Below are 14,647 nucleotides of genomic sequence, written 5' to 3'. Positions count from 1 at the left end.
AGCAAGTCAGCAAGAGAGTACTGAGTACAGTCGCTTTCAATAAGAAAACGAGCCTCGGAAAGAAGATTATAGACCGGACTGACACGTCCTCTCAGACAATTGTAAGGTATGATGACCGTAAGGCTGATAATATACAATGTTCTGAAAGGAAACCCAAAATAAATAAAAGATTCAAATACCGAATTGGAACTATGAACATTCTATCATTAACTGGAAAGGTAAGGGAACTCCTAGATATGATGGACAGAAGAAAAATATCAATATTGGGATTAAGTGAGACCAAATGGAAAGGAACTGGAAGTAAGACACTTCGTGGAGGATACAAACTGTACTGGAGTGGACAGGAGAAGGTAGCGAAAAATGGTGTTGGATTCTTAATTAACGAAGGGACTGATGCTTCAGCTGAAGTTATCTGCAAAAGTGACAGAATCATTAAAATGTTTGTGAAACTGGAGAACACTAAGTACACCGTTATACAAGTGTGTGCCCCACAGACAGGCTGCAGTGAGGAAGACAAAGAGAAATTTCGGCAAGACCTGGAAGATGCAGTTAATGAGGAAAACGTTGTTGTTATTATTATTGGAGATCTAACGCGCAAGTTGGGGTTGACAGACTTGGGTACGAGAACATCATTGGTCCACATGGATTTGGACAAAGGAACCCAGAAGGAGAACAACTATTAGATCTGTGCAGAAGAAATGATCTTATAATCAAAAATACATTCTTCAAAAAAAGAGACAGTCACAGAGTAACAAGGTACAGTTGGGATGGCCAGTATAGAACAATGATCGACTATGTAATCACGAATAAAGATGGTGGCAGATACATAACAGATGTAAAGGTCATCCCTAGTGAAAGCATGGACAGTGAGCACAGATTGCTGGTAGTAGACTTCAAACATAAGACTAATGAAATGCACAAAATTATTCTGAAAAACCAAGGGTTAAAACTTGTAAATTGCAAGAAGTCCAAATAAAGGAAGAATACAAACTAAGGATTCAACAGAGTCTGCCAAAGCGTGAAGTAACCAACGTTAATGAAGAGTGGAAGGCTTTCAAAGAAACCTTTGTGGGAGAAGCCAAAACCCTATGTGGAGTTACAAGTTCCATTAAAAGAAAAAAGGGGACACCATAGTGGAATGATAGAGTGAAAACAGCAGTGAAAGAAAGAAACCAAATAAAGAAGGCACTGGCCAAGGAAAAACAAAAACAGGGACAAGAACACAATGGACAAGAAATACAAAGACTCCAAGGAGTATACAGGAACAAGAAACTTGCTGTAAAGGACATTGTAAGGGAAGAAAAAGAGAAGAAATGGAATGAGTTTGCAGACAAACTGGAAGAGGACAGTAAAGGAAATATGAAATTGCTATACAGAGTAGTGAAAAACAAGCAAAGGGATCAAGAGACCATAAAAGCAATAGAACGTGATGATGGAACTCTGGCAGAAGAAGAGGGAGAAATTAAACAGGAACTCAAGATCTATTTCGAAAAGTTGCTGAATGGAGATACAGAAAACAAACAACAGATAGAGGAGAGCCAAGTCGAGAAACCACAACTGAACCACCAATTACATGGCTTGAGGTTGAAAAAGCGCTCAAGAGCATGAAGAAAGGAAAGGCAGTGGGCATAGACGAACCAAGTGCAAATATGCTGAAAGCGGCAGGAATTCAAGGAATCCAATGGCTCTAAAGACTGCTCAACAAGATATGGGAGGAAAATACTATTCCTGAAGACTGGAAGATGGGCATCATTGTACCTCTGTTCAAGAAAGGAAGCCGATGAAAATGTACTAATTATCATGGTATTACACTACTGTCTCATGTCCTGAAAATATTGGAAAAAATAATAGAGACCAGAATCAGAGATATTATTGAACCAATTTTGGAAGAAGAGCAGTATGGTTTCAGACCAGGAAGGTCAACTACAGACCTTATATTTGCAATTAGAATGCTATTGGAAAAATACCGGGAGAAGAACAAGCCTTTATTTCTAATATTTTTGGACATTGAGAAAGCCTACGACAGTGTACCAAGGGAAAGAATTTGGCACTGCATGAAAGAACTTCAAGTGCGAGACAGCCTCATAGACAAAGTGAAAATGTTGTATAGTGGGAATAGAAGTTGTATTCAAGTAGGAAGTGGTTTGTCGGACTGGTTTCAAACAAAGAGAGGAGTGCAGCAGGGCAGCTCATTGTCACCACTTCTATTTATTATTGTGATGGATGTAGTAATGAAATCTGTTAAAAGGAAAGAACATGGAGATATCAAAGCCTTCACATTTGCAGATGATGTTGCGATCTGGAGTGACTCAGAAGAGGAATTGGGAAAGAGAATGCAAAGCTGGAATGAGGAGTTTAAGAAATTTGGGTTAAACATCAGTAAGACCAAGACGGTGGTGATGAAAGTGTATGAGGAAGGAGCAGAACCAATAATCATGTTAAATGAAGCCCAACTGGACAGCGTTCCAGTTTTCAAATACTTGGGTAGTGTTCTATCAAATGACAACCTAGCAAAACATGAGGTGAACAATCGAATCAACAAGGCAACACAATTCTACCACCAGGTAAGACACCTGCTGTGGGATGAGCAAATACCTATGAAAACAAAAATGACATTGTACAAGTCCTATTATACACCAATTCTTACATACAGTCTAGAAACCACAACACTGACCAATAGAGATAATTCCAAACTCCAGGCAGCTGAAATGAAATTCCTATGCACTATGATCCAGAAAACCAGGAAAGACAAGATTAGGAATGAGAAAATTAGAGAAGAAGTAGGAATAGATGATTCTCTCCTCAATAAGATTCAGATATCAAGACTGAACTGGTTTAGTCACATGAAGAGGATGCCAGTTAACAGAACTGCAAGAAAGGAATTTGACAGAAAAGTAGAAGGAAGACGACCCGTGGGATGGCCACAAAGGAAATGGATAGATTTAGTTAAGAACGATGTACTGCTGAGAGGTCATGATTGGGACAAGTTGGTGGAGGAGGGATAGTACAAGGACAGGTTGAGATGGAGGAGGCTCATATACCACACCCGGGAAACTGGAGATGGTTTAGGATGATGATGATAGGGTAAAACTTGGCCAACTTTTAATACCGGCTTGAAGGGTTAATGCATTGATTAGGTTGGATTAAAACTTTTATCTTTTGTAAATGCAGTAAACGTTACCAAATCTGTTCACTGATTGCAACAGGGCTTAATATCATTCGGTATACTGTTCATGAGGAACTCCATGGTCTATCTGATGAAAGAAGTACACAGTGTACAGACATCACTGCATACAAAAACGTTGAAGGATCTTCATTCATTATCCATTCAACAATCATATTCGAATCTCACACCAACCAACCAATGGAACTGCACTAAGAGAAAAAGAGAGTGCACAATCCGACTGTCCCTCATTAATCTTAAAAACATAAAAGCAAGAGGACTGACTTTATCGGATGCATGGTCGGCACAAGGGAACCGTAACATCCTTCTTTAAAATTACCTTTTGCAAAGGATGTACATTCCTAACAGTACAGGGTCTCTCTTAAAAACCCAGACTGTCCAGCGGCGTTTCTACTCTCCGAGACCTAAGCGGCCGTGCGGGAGGCACGCACATAGTTCTTGACCTTGTAAGGAGCGTGCACGTGTTTGACCTAGCATCAATAGCCAGTCTGAATCTCAGCTGTTAACATGGTGAGACAGTTATCATTGCACACCGTATTTTTGTAGGTAGAAGTTATTTTAAATACAAGTTGGTTCGACAGGTACGCGATGCATTTGTTCAGCAGCAATTCCCTGGGGAAGTGCCACCTTCATGAGCACAGTTACGCAACTGTAAATAAATTTGGAACTACTGGCTCAGTGCTCAATAAAAAACATGCGCACAAACAAACAGTTTTAACAGAGGAAAAGCTAGATGACATTGGTGCGAATCCTGAACAGTCACCAAATACATCACTCGCAAAATTAGCACAACAAGTACGGGTTTCAGTTTCTTCTGCACACAGAGCTACAAAGCTGTTACACATCAAACCGTACAGGTTTGCACGGGCCCAATGTTTACAACCTACCACAAGAGTGAGATATTGTGAGTGGTATCTTGCATTGTTGAATGATCGTTTATTCGACCCACAGCTTGTGTTCTTTTCGGATGAGGCCTGATTTCATATTAATGGTTGTGTGAACAGTCATAACTCTCGCTATTGGTGTGCAGAAAATCCTAGCGGTGCTTATGAAATCCCTCATTATGAAGGACGACACTTTGAGCATCTTTTATAAGGTAAGATTTTAACGTGAGATGGGCTGAGGCAGCTGCTGTAGCGCAGAGTACAAACACCGTGCGCTCGGTCCTGATTTATAAGAGAGACCCTGAATTATGAAGAAAGTAGCCCTTAAAGGATATATTGCAATACTCGGGCAGCACCTACACCAACGATGTCTTCTTCTATTGCAAGAGGCGATACCTCCACTACCGGATATAAATGCAAAACTTTCTGCAGTTTTAGCTATGTTTGTTAAGAGGACAGATTTGTGGATGTGCTTTTAAACTGTTTGTCCAATGTGACAGCACTTGCTTTTAGCATATCCTCAGAAATCTTAACAATTCCAGCTGCTTTTCTAGTTTTTTTATTTTGACATCTCTTTGTTATCATAGATACAGTAAATCTACTTCCTTTACCTGGATATTATCCTTACATCCAATTATCTTTACATACGGCTTTCTGTCGTTTGCAGATTAACTTGGTTATCATTTCTTGATCACGCTTTCCATGATTCGGATTTCTTTCCCAGATACCATCTGAGATCTTCCGAGACAATCCAGTCCCTTTCTGTGTCGTTCCCCACAAAGCTGATTATTTTATCAAATAAATCGGCTTCAGCATCACCCCAAAAGCATCAAGTTGCCTCTTAATTTTAGAGATGAGCCTGACATCTAGAATTTCATGTTTCTCTTCCTTAACTTTTTCGTAGCTTACAAATTCTTCTTTCACCAACATGCCCCTCCTACTGAATCTCTCCTGTCTTTATGATAAACTCTCCAGTTCTGGGAGAAAATTTTTTGCATCAAAATATCCTGGAAGGCTTCATGACGATCACTTTATATTAATGAGCCAGTTTTTTACACGTCACCTGTCTTCGAGCTATATTTGTGACATACAACAGTCAAAGTAATAGCTCTCTATAAGTCCTGACCAGCTGCAAACATCAATAACAACCTAGCACTGTTAGAAGAATCACAGGCCGTTAACAGTCAATTTAATAAAATACAATGAACAAGTACTCACCATAATTTTAAAACTTCACCAGTCTGGAGATTCCAAATCCGTTCTGTTGGCAAATGAGAGCAGACTTGCTGACCTACAACCCAAGAAATATTAGTTAGGCCTCTCAGATTCGATAAAAAATCCATGTAAGGGTTTTTCACTCTATACTGCATATTTAAGTACAGTCGAAACCGTTTACTGCGACATCGCTTTTAAAGACATATTGGGTACAACAGCGAAATGTAACGGTTCCGTCCTAAATCTTATATAAGCACTTTTTTTTTTTTTTAATCGCTTAGCACAACATAGCTTACTATGACATATCTTATAAAACGGCATATTTTTATCACATTTTCCAATGTTTATTTTCCTTTGCTATGCGTCTGAGGACTGCTGACAACAATGCAAAGCTTATTTTCAAACTCTTGTCTTCAGAAGATTGTAGATAACAAATCTGTCTGTTAAATAGTTGAGGCAAACATCGCGTTGAAAATGTCGCAAAGAAAGGGAAAGTGTAAACTACTAAGGGACCGTGGCAGCGCTGCACCAAGCTTCTTTCAGCTAACGGGAAATCCCTCTCCACGCCCGCACACATTGCCTCGGACTTCAGTGAAAAATTTAAACAGAATTTCTCCCTGGTAACAATCAGCTGGGGACATGCATGTAACGATTCTCCCTCTCTCCAACCCCTACTTCTCGGAACATGAGGTACTAGGAAGTTTGAAGAGGATTTGACCCCAAGCGGCGAGCAGCCCTGATGAAGTACACAGCCATATACTCCGTGACTGTGCTGAGTCAGTGGTAGTATCTCTCTGCGAACTTCACTCTGGATCACTGCCTCAAGATTGGAAGAGTGCTGATGTAGTTCCGATTTTCAAGAAAAGGGACAAATCGTTCATTGACAACTATCAGCCGGTGTCCCTCACATCCCACGTATGTACGTAGGCAAGTCAGTAAGAGTCTGCAATTTGGCTCTAATTGTCTTTAGGTGGGCTCTAGGGCGTTGTGTGCTCACCAACCACTAGGTGCATAGTGTCCACATTCTGGAAAGTCAGGGAAATCTTCCCCAATATTGAATTTTAGGGGATATCTTTATGCTCCAGTCTGCTGTAACCCAGGCTATTGTAGCATTTCTTTATCAGGTACTTTGTCACAAGAATAATTCTACAATTTTTTGTGGCTCTGTGTCATTTCTTTCAACCATTTTTATGTTATTGTTTTTAATTTTGGTTCTAGATTCTTTCTGGAAACTCATGACAATGGCTAACAAGCAGTGTACATTTAATAAACTTTGGCTAGACGGTAAAGCGTTCCGTAATCCGTTTTTGTAGTCTGAGGGTGTACCAGGCGCGGAAATTCATAGAAGACTTTCAGCACAATACGAGGACAATGTTTTGCCACAGCGAAGAGTTTACCAGTTGATTGAACAATTCAAAAGGGGTCGCACGAGCGTGAAAGATGGAAAAATCCGGGCGTCCATCTGCAGCCGTAACTGATGTCAGTATTGAACAAGTGCGTGATATGATCCTGAATAACAGATGAATGACTGTTGATGACGTGGCAAACCGTATGCAGAGTAACCATGGTTCTGCATATGAAATCATGCATAACAGGCTTATCTTTCACAAAGTCTGCTCCAAAATAGCTCAATGAAGAGCAGAAGCACAATAATGTGAGAATCTGTCAGCATCTACTGGACCGTCATGCTAATGAAGGTGAAACATTTCTGAAACGGATCATCACTGGAGATGAAACATGGGTTCACCACTTCGAACCAGAGAGCAGACGTCAGAGCATGGAATGGAAGCATCCCGGATCCCCAGGCAAAAAGAAATTCAAGAGTCAACCTTCTGCAGGATAAATTATGCTCACAGTGGTTTGGGACTCTAAAGGGCCAATCCTGGAATGTATATTCAGTCCTCAGCCCTAAGGCTGGTTGGATCCTCAACAGCTCCGCCATCAGCTGTCATAGATGGCCTAGGCATCACTGAAGAGGCGTACTAGAGAAATGAGAAGAGAAGTAGTTTCCCCGTTGCTTTCCTCACCGAGCCAGAAGTCTGCCAAGCCCACTGAAATGCACGCATCAACCAACCCTAAGAGCAACATTTTCACACCAATCATAGCAGGGACTGGCTGCAAAAGGAATGGCATTACTAGCATCACTCATACCTCAGTCACTTTCATGTCGTCAAAGCCAAGGATAAGACTGAGACAGGTCAATGAAAGTAACAAAATTGCTCCAGCCCATACCAGAAGACAGTACACTGTAAATACTAGGTCCTGCCAGCAAAGGCATAATCCTGGAATATTACCAGGAATAAGGAGAAACAGTAAACAGGGGACGTTACAGTGATATGCTGGTAAACAAGCCGAAACCTGCAATTTGCAACAAACGCACAGGTCGATTGTCGGAAGGAGTTCTTTTGTTGCATGACAATGCGCATCCACATACTGCCACCCACACAGCTCAAATGCTTCAGATGCTGCGTTTCAAGGTGTTGGGGCGTCCTACATACAGTCCCTATCTTGCCCCGTCGGATTACCATCTGTTTGGTCCACTTAAAAATGCTCTAAGAGGCCGTCCATTCAGCTCCGATCAATAGGTGAAGGAAGCGGTGCATACGTGGCTTGCTGCGCAACCAAAAATCCTTTTAGCAGTGGGTATCAGAAAGCTTGTGGAACAGTGGACCATGTGCACTGAAAAGCAGTGTGACTGTTGAAAAATGATATCAATAAAAAGTGTGAACTCTCTTTGTAACAAATTATAAAAAGTGATTGGAGATACTTATTGACTTACCCTCATAAATGTATGGAACGATTGGGAATACTTCCGGTAAGTTAAAGATCCTGTAATGCTTTATTAAGAAAGGTTATTGTTGAGTGGCAGTTCTCCCTGGAGAAATCTAAAATTGTTCGGGTAGACCGTGTGGCTTTGGACTGGGCTAAAGCTCTTGACCAAATCCCGCATGAATGACTTTTGTTAAAATTAAGACAGATGAATATCAGGGAAAGTGTATTGGCATGGTTGTGGTTATTTCTCGAGGGTCAAACTCAGCGTGTTGTGTTTGATGGAGTTCAATCCACAACTGTTAAAGTAACCTTAGGAGTTATTTAATGCAATCATCTCTGATTTACCTAAATGTGTGACCTCAACCATGGCTCAGTACACTGATGACACAGTATTGAACAGGGACATACAATGTGCAGATGATTGTCTGAAGTTACAGTCGGGCTTGGACACTATAGCGATGTGGTGTAACCTCAACGGTCTCAACATTAATCCTGCCAATGTAAATATATTAGGTTAAATAGGTCTCGAAACACAATAGAATGTATATATAACATTAAGGAAGTGAGATGCAAAGCTGTCAGAAGTCTCCGTGTGTGCAAGTCGAATGCCATACTGACACTAGTGAGACCTATACTATTGTACGATCTACCTACCTGGTACCGTACCATTACACCTAAACCGTAGAATCCAACATCACGCTGAACGACTGATTAACAAGAACAGCTCCTGTCAATTGCCTCCTTGTACAAACAAATCAACGTCACCACCTTACACAAGTCCCTCAAGTGCCTTACAGCCCCCTTTGTGTGAAGTGAGTCCTACAAGCTAGGTTTCTTTGCTCATTCAGTGCGGCTTTGGGACGAGCTCCTCGCCAACATGAAAAGTAAAAATGTAAATATTAGAGCTGACAATCGATTAAAAATGTTGATAGGTTAACCAAATGGCTTTAATCGATTAATCGGTCAATTCATCAAATTTTAACCGGGTTCACACAGTACCTTTGATAGCTTTATTCTTAATCGCAGATGTGGGACACACACCGAAAATTGTTGTACTTTGCTCTCTCAACACCTAGAACGATATGTCTTGCACTGTCGGTGGAAACAGTGAAAACTTTGTCTTCCAAACCCCGTTCAAGAACTACATCTTCAAACTCTTCTGTGCAATTAGTGGCAATGTGGTTTTCTTTAACATGTTGTAATGTTGAATTACGATATTCCCCATTTGAATCAATCCGGTGAGCTGTAACCCCTGAGAAGCTACGGTTATATATGGAACACCAAAAATCTCCCATGAGAATAACAAACTTTGCTCTTTTCATTTCATCTAATAATTTCTCTCTCTACGTCATAACAACTAGTCATTTTTTTTTTTACCATGTCTCTAGAGGGAAGATGGTACGTGAGAAATGAGAGCTTCCCATAAAACCTCTTCAATACCATGAACAGAAACTGTAACATGCATAAGTGAGGCACTATTACTTGGACCATATTTAACCCGTACATTGGGAAACTTTTTTTTTTGCTAGTTGCTTTACGTCGCACTGACACAGATAGGTCTTATGGCGACGATGGGATAGGAAAGGGCTAGGAGTGGGAACGAATTGGCCGTGGCCTTAATTAAGGTACAGCCCCAGCATTTGCCTGGTGTGAAAATGGGAAACCACGGAAAACCATTTTCAGGGCTGCCGACAGTGGGGTTCGAACCTACTATCTCCCGAATACTCGATACCGGCCACACTTCAGCGACTGCAGCTATCGAGCTCGGTCATTGGGAAACTACTTCTGTATTTGGTACGCCTCTTTAATTGACGTCATTCTACTGTTTCAACTTATTCAAATATGTGATATTTAATTGTTGTGTCCTTGTATGGATAAGGCAATTTGCCTCTCAAAACTGAATACTTGCACGCATGCGCAGAAGCAGCGTCTTGGTCAACCGAACTCGCTCCGGCCCACTAGCTGTGTGTCCTTGTTCGAACATGGATGTGCGTTTGTGTGTATCCTTAGGGACACGTGTTGGGCCCGGCACAATGCGTTTAATTCTACGCCCTAGACTAAGTTAATTTAAGTATGTGTGATGTGGCTTTTCTAAATTTCAAAATCGGCTGTGCGCTGTGGTGGTGAGAGCATTAGCAATAATATTTGGATTATCATCTTTATTTTTGTCTTGGCTGATGTAAGTAATCCCATATTCATGTCTATCTCCCTTTGATTCTACTACCCAGTGGATTAATTCAAGAACATTTTACCTCAAGCTCTACTTAATTATATACATCTTGAAAAATTCCATTACGGCGTCTGCCCAAGCCACTAATGACGCCATGGGAAAAGAAATTATTATTTGTTTGATAACATCTAAAAAGACTTTTAGTGGGCGAGTTTCACTATTCACCTACTTCATTCTAGACTAGATATCTGGGTATTGTTCACCGACGAAACTTGTAAAATATGCGTTTATTCGTATCCACTCTTGAAAAATTATTTGAATCATTCTAAATTGTAAATTAATCTTATTTTTAAGTGAAAGTACCAACTGTTTTGGGGAGGGGGGGTAACTGCAGTGATTTTCAAATCGCAAATATGTGGGCCTATGAGTGTAAAGTTTACTATATACTGAGAGAGAGATTTATTAAAGAAATAAATCATCTGTCCTCCAATGAGGGTGACCATTTGGATCCGGAATACAGTTTCAATTTCAATGGAGTTTAAAAATATCAAGAAATGAAGATTTAATCGTTGAAGCTGTTATCTTCTATTTTCCCAGGGTTAGTGGGGGAGAAATGTCAATCACGTTCTCAGGTACAGGTGGAAGTGAATGATTTGCAGAGAGTCCCTCAGTATCTGTATTACTATTTTTTCTAACTCGCAGAATGGAACTTTCAAGTTTTGTAGGAAGTTCGTTGTCTGACTAGGGAGGGCGCCTCTTGCTCCGAATAGCAGGCCTCTGACAATCCACCGATTGATAGGTATTTTATACTTAGATGAAAGGTAAGGCAAGCATGGAATATAAATAGCTTGCTTTTCTAGGTCCACAACCTAAGCCTGATCCAGGTCCCTTTCAAAGCGAATGGTGGGATCTAAGACCATCGCTTTCATGTCCTCTCTGTTGATGTCTACGATGTCTGCCCTCCGATTAGAGTCATCGGTAGAGACGCAGTGAACCTCCTCGTGCACCTCCCATCCACGCTGTCTCCAGCCTTGAGCAATCTGATCCTACACTGTGGTGGCGGTGGTTGCGTATTAGTTCAGTGCTCCGGCAGAATCCCAGCACATGTCCAAGGGTTTCTGTCTCATTGCAGCCATTTTGGCGGCAACGGGTTGTGTTGAATGACCTGCCGGGAACCGACCTGACTGCGGTGAGGTTGCATGTCATCTTCACTGCATTCATGTATTCAGAGGAGGACAGAGGTGATTTATGAGTCATCCAGGAGTTTGCTTTCGGGCAGTCTGAATATAACACTACTCCTTTTCCTTTATGTGGTAGCTGACACCACGACTTAAGTCTTTGTATTTTATTGGGCCTCTTGCTTCAGTTTGGTATTTTCTCCTGATTTTCTTTTAGGGCATCTTTCTTCTTACTCTTGTTAGTGATGGATTTGTTTCCTTTCCTCTTCTTCTGGAGTTGGGTATTTTAATTGTACCTTATAAGGCCATCACATCGCTTCCAACAACAAAATATACAAACAGGAGAAGGGGTTGGCTATGGGTTCCCCGGCGTCGGGTATTCTAGCGAATATTTACATGGACTATTTGGAATCAAATAAAATAATTGAGAAAATTCAAGGATTAATCAAATGGTTGAGATATGTGGACGACATTTTCATTATTATAGATGAAGAAGAAATAGGTCCGGTAGAAGTATTAAGAAGGGTGAACGAAATAGACAAAAGTATCAAATTTACAATGGAGTCAGAGGAAGGAGGATCGTTGAAATACTTAGACGTCAAAATAACGAGAAATGGGGGGGGGAATTAGAGTACCAGGTTTTTAGAAAAGAAATGACCACTAGCACTATTATTAGGAAGGACTCAACCACCCAGGGCAGCAGAAGAAGGCAACATTTTACAGTATGATCAGTCGGACCCTTAAATTCCCCTTAAAAAGACAAGCTTTTGAAGAAGAGATGAATACTATATATGAGATTGCAAAGAGAAATGGATATACAAAGAAATATGTAAATAAAATAAGAGCAGGTTAATAAATAAACAGAGATCAACTTTGGGGGGAAAAAAAAAGAAAGGAGGAATGTCGCGGTAATAACATTCCACAACAGACACTCAAACGGAATAAAAAATATGTTTAGCAAAAAGGACATTGATACTGCATTTAAGACAAACAACAATAATAAGAGAATTTTATTCAATTCACATAAGGTTAATAGGTCCAGTAGGTTCAATAAATCAGGAGTATATTGCATCAAGTGCCAAAGTTGTGGAAAGAAATATATTGGATAATCAGGGAGGAGTTTGGTGACGAGATACAAGGAGCACGTGAATGCAGTAAGACACAAAAGGTTCTCAGCAACGGGTGAACACATGGAAGTGTACAATCATAATTTTACGGAAATATATAAAAATATGGAAATACTGCACACGACAACAAAAGGAAAATTAATGGACGCTCTAGAGAAAATAAGTATATATATTGACCAGAGAAGCAATGTTGTATGTTGGGTATTCAGCCCGAACGCTGGTTGGATCCTCAACAGGTTCACCATTAGCTGTCATAGATAGCCTAGGTGTCAATGAAGAGGCATACTAGGGAAATGAGAAGTGAGGTAGTTTCCCGTTGTTTTCCTCAGAGAAGCAATAATGAAAATCATTTAAATGAACTGCTGAATGAAGAAAATATGATGTACAAATTAGCATACAATCATATAAGGAAGAAGGAGAGAAAGAGAGAGCGGAAGAAATAGTTCCGGTCGTTGACACAATTCCCCTCCCTGCCCTACATTACATAACCGGCAGCATAGCTACAAGCAGCAGCTCGCCTCGTACGGTCACTGACAGCAAGCAAAGGAGCAAGGACATGTTTGTTTGGTTCAGACTAGTGTAATGTTATTTTAATTTGTGGGTAAATTTGGTAACCAGTTGAAATGAAGTAAGTAAAAAATAAAAATCTCCAATCATCAGAATTGTCGTCTTTTTCGTAAAAACTGTCTCTAAAACTTGGTTTTGTTGGTTATTTATTTTAAAGGAATTTCAGAGTTAAAATGGCTAGCATGGTCGGACGGGATTAAGAGGAGGAAATTCCGATTTATGTGAAAGGTCTCAGAAATACAGCAGTAAGTTAATCGACAATTATTGGAATAAATAAGGTAATGGAATTACAGATTAGAAATTTAAATATAATATTTTCTTTTTTAGGACTTAAGGAAAGGAGAAATTTCAAGAAGAGAGCAGAAAATATTTTAAATTCAACATATAGTGACTAACTTATTAGGTGTTATTTATTTTCTCTCTCTTTGCGTTTAGGCCATCTGTGGACCACGGTGCTTGTGTTCTAGCTGTGTTTTTGTCTTCGTCTGCCCCTTTTAGCATACTGGATTGTGTTCTTAGTGGCCTCTTGAGCCTTCCTGTTGGCCCAGTATTCCTTCATTTTCTCGCTGAATTCTTTCCTGCGCTCCTCTGACCAATTCCCGGCTCCTTTTTATAAATTGATAATTATTCTAACAAAGTAAATGTAAATTTAGACACAAAGAAACATTTTATTTCTTTTTTAGACGTAAATAACGACGTAAGTTCCAAGAGCAGAGCAGATTTTAAATTTTAGCATATAGTGACTAATTTAATAGGTTTTATTCATTTATGATTTGAAATTTTCTATTTTAAAGTTTGTAATAAAGTGCACTAGCCATGCGTCTTGGTGGATGTGCTCTTTACCAACTGATGAGCCCAACACTGGGGCGAAATGCTGGCAACCAGGAATGAGTTAGCTGGAAAATTTATAATGTCCAATAACAGACCATTTCTATTGGTATTATAAATTTACTCATTCGGGACAAATATTTCAGGCCCCCTATGCGAATCAATATATCATCTGATGGCCAGGCAGGCATTAATTTTTGGTAATGAGACAAAGTCTCTCATAGTGCATTGGCACTGCCGGTGGCTCCAAGTAGCCTACAGAGTGGCCTCCACGGTATGCACTAGCCATTAGTGTTGGCTATTGAATGCATGATTCGAAGCAGTGTATCGATTCATTCAAGTGTCCGAGTGAATCGATTCACAGGAACGGCGAGCTCACGGCACACGATTCAGCTTACTCCCAGCGGACAGTGCTGAGTGGCGCACTCACTGGACGTTGACGGGGAGCCGAGCTTGCGCTGCAGCGAGACATTGAATCATGGCACATCGAAAGAATCGTGAACGAGCGCGGCTCAGTGAGACACATGATACACACGGCTCCTTATCGGCTCACTGGACACGCGGAGAGCCGAGCTTCCGCTGCAGCGAGACATACAGTGAGCCATGGCACACGGAAAGAATCGTGAACGAGCCGGCTCAGTGAGACACAAGATACGCACGGCTCCTTATCGGCTCACTGCAGCGAGACATACAGTGAGCCATGCTACACTGAGAGAATCGTA

At 40.6% G+C, this 14,647-nt stretch overlaps 1 long non-coding RNA gene across 1 annotated transcript in view; it reads right to left on the bottom strand.

Moving 5' to 3' along the window:
- The window catches only part of LOC136882338 (uncharacterized), a 39,417-nt gene that overhangs the window by 11,313 nt on the left and 13,457 nt on the right, over positions 1 to 14,647 (bottom strand). Inside the window, exon 3 of the long non-coding RNA XR_010861145.2 lies at positions 5,287 to 5,359. This is a non-coding gene — a long non-coding RNA (uncharacterized lncRNA). The remainder of the gene's footprint in view (positions 1 to 5,286; positions 5,360 to 14,647) is intronic.

Source organism: Anabrus simplex, chromosome 10 (genome assembly GCF_040414725.1).
Source record: "Anabrus simplex isolate iqAnaSimp1 chromosome 10, ASM4041472v1, whole genome shotgun sequence".
In the NCBI taxonomy this organism is placed as follows: Eukaryota; Metazoa; Arthropoda; class Insecta; order Orthoptera; family Tettigoniidae; genus Anabrus; species Anabrus simplex.
Note: the sequence above shows the minus strand (reverse complement) of the source record. Positions and strands in the feature narration are given on the sequence as shown.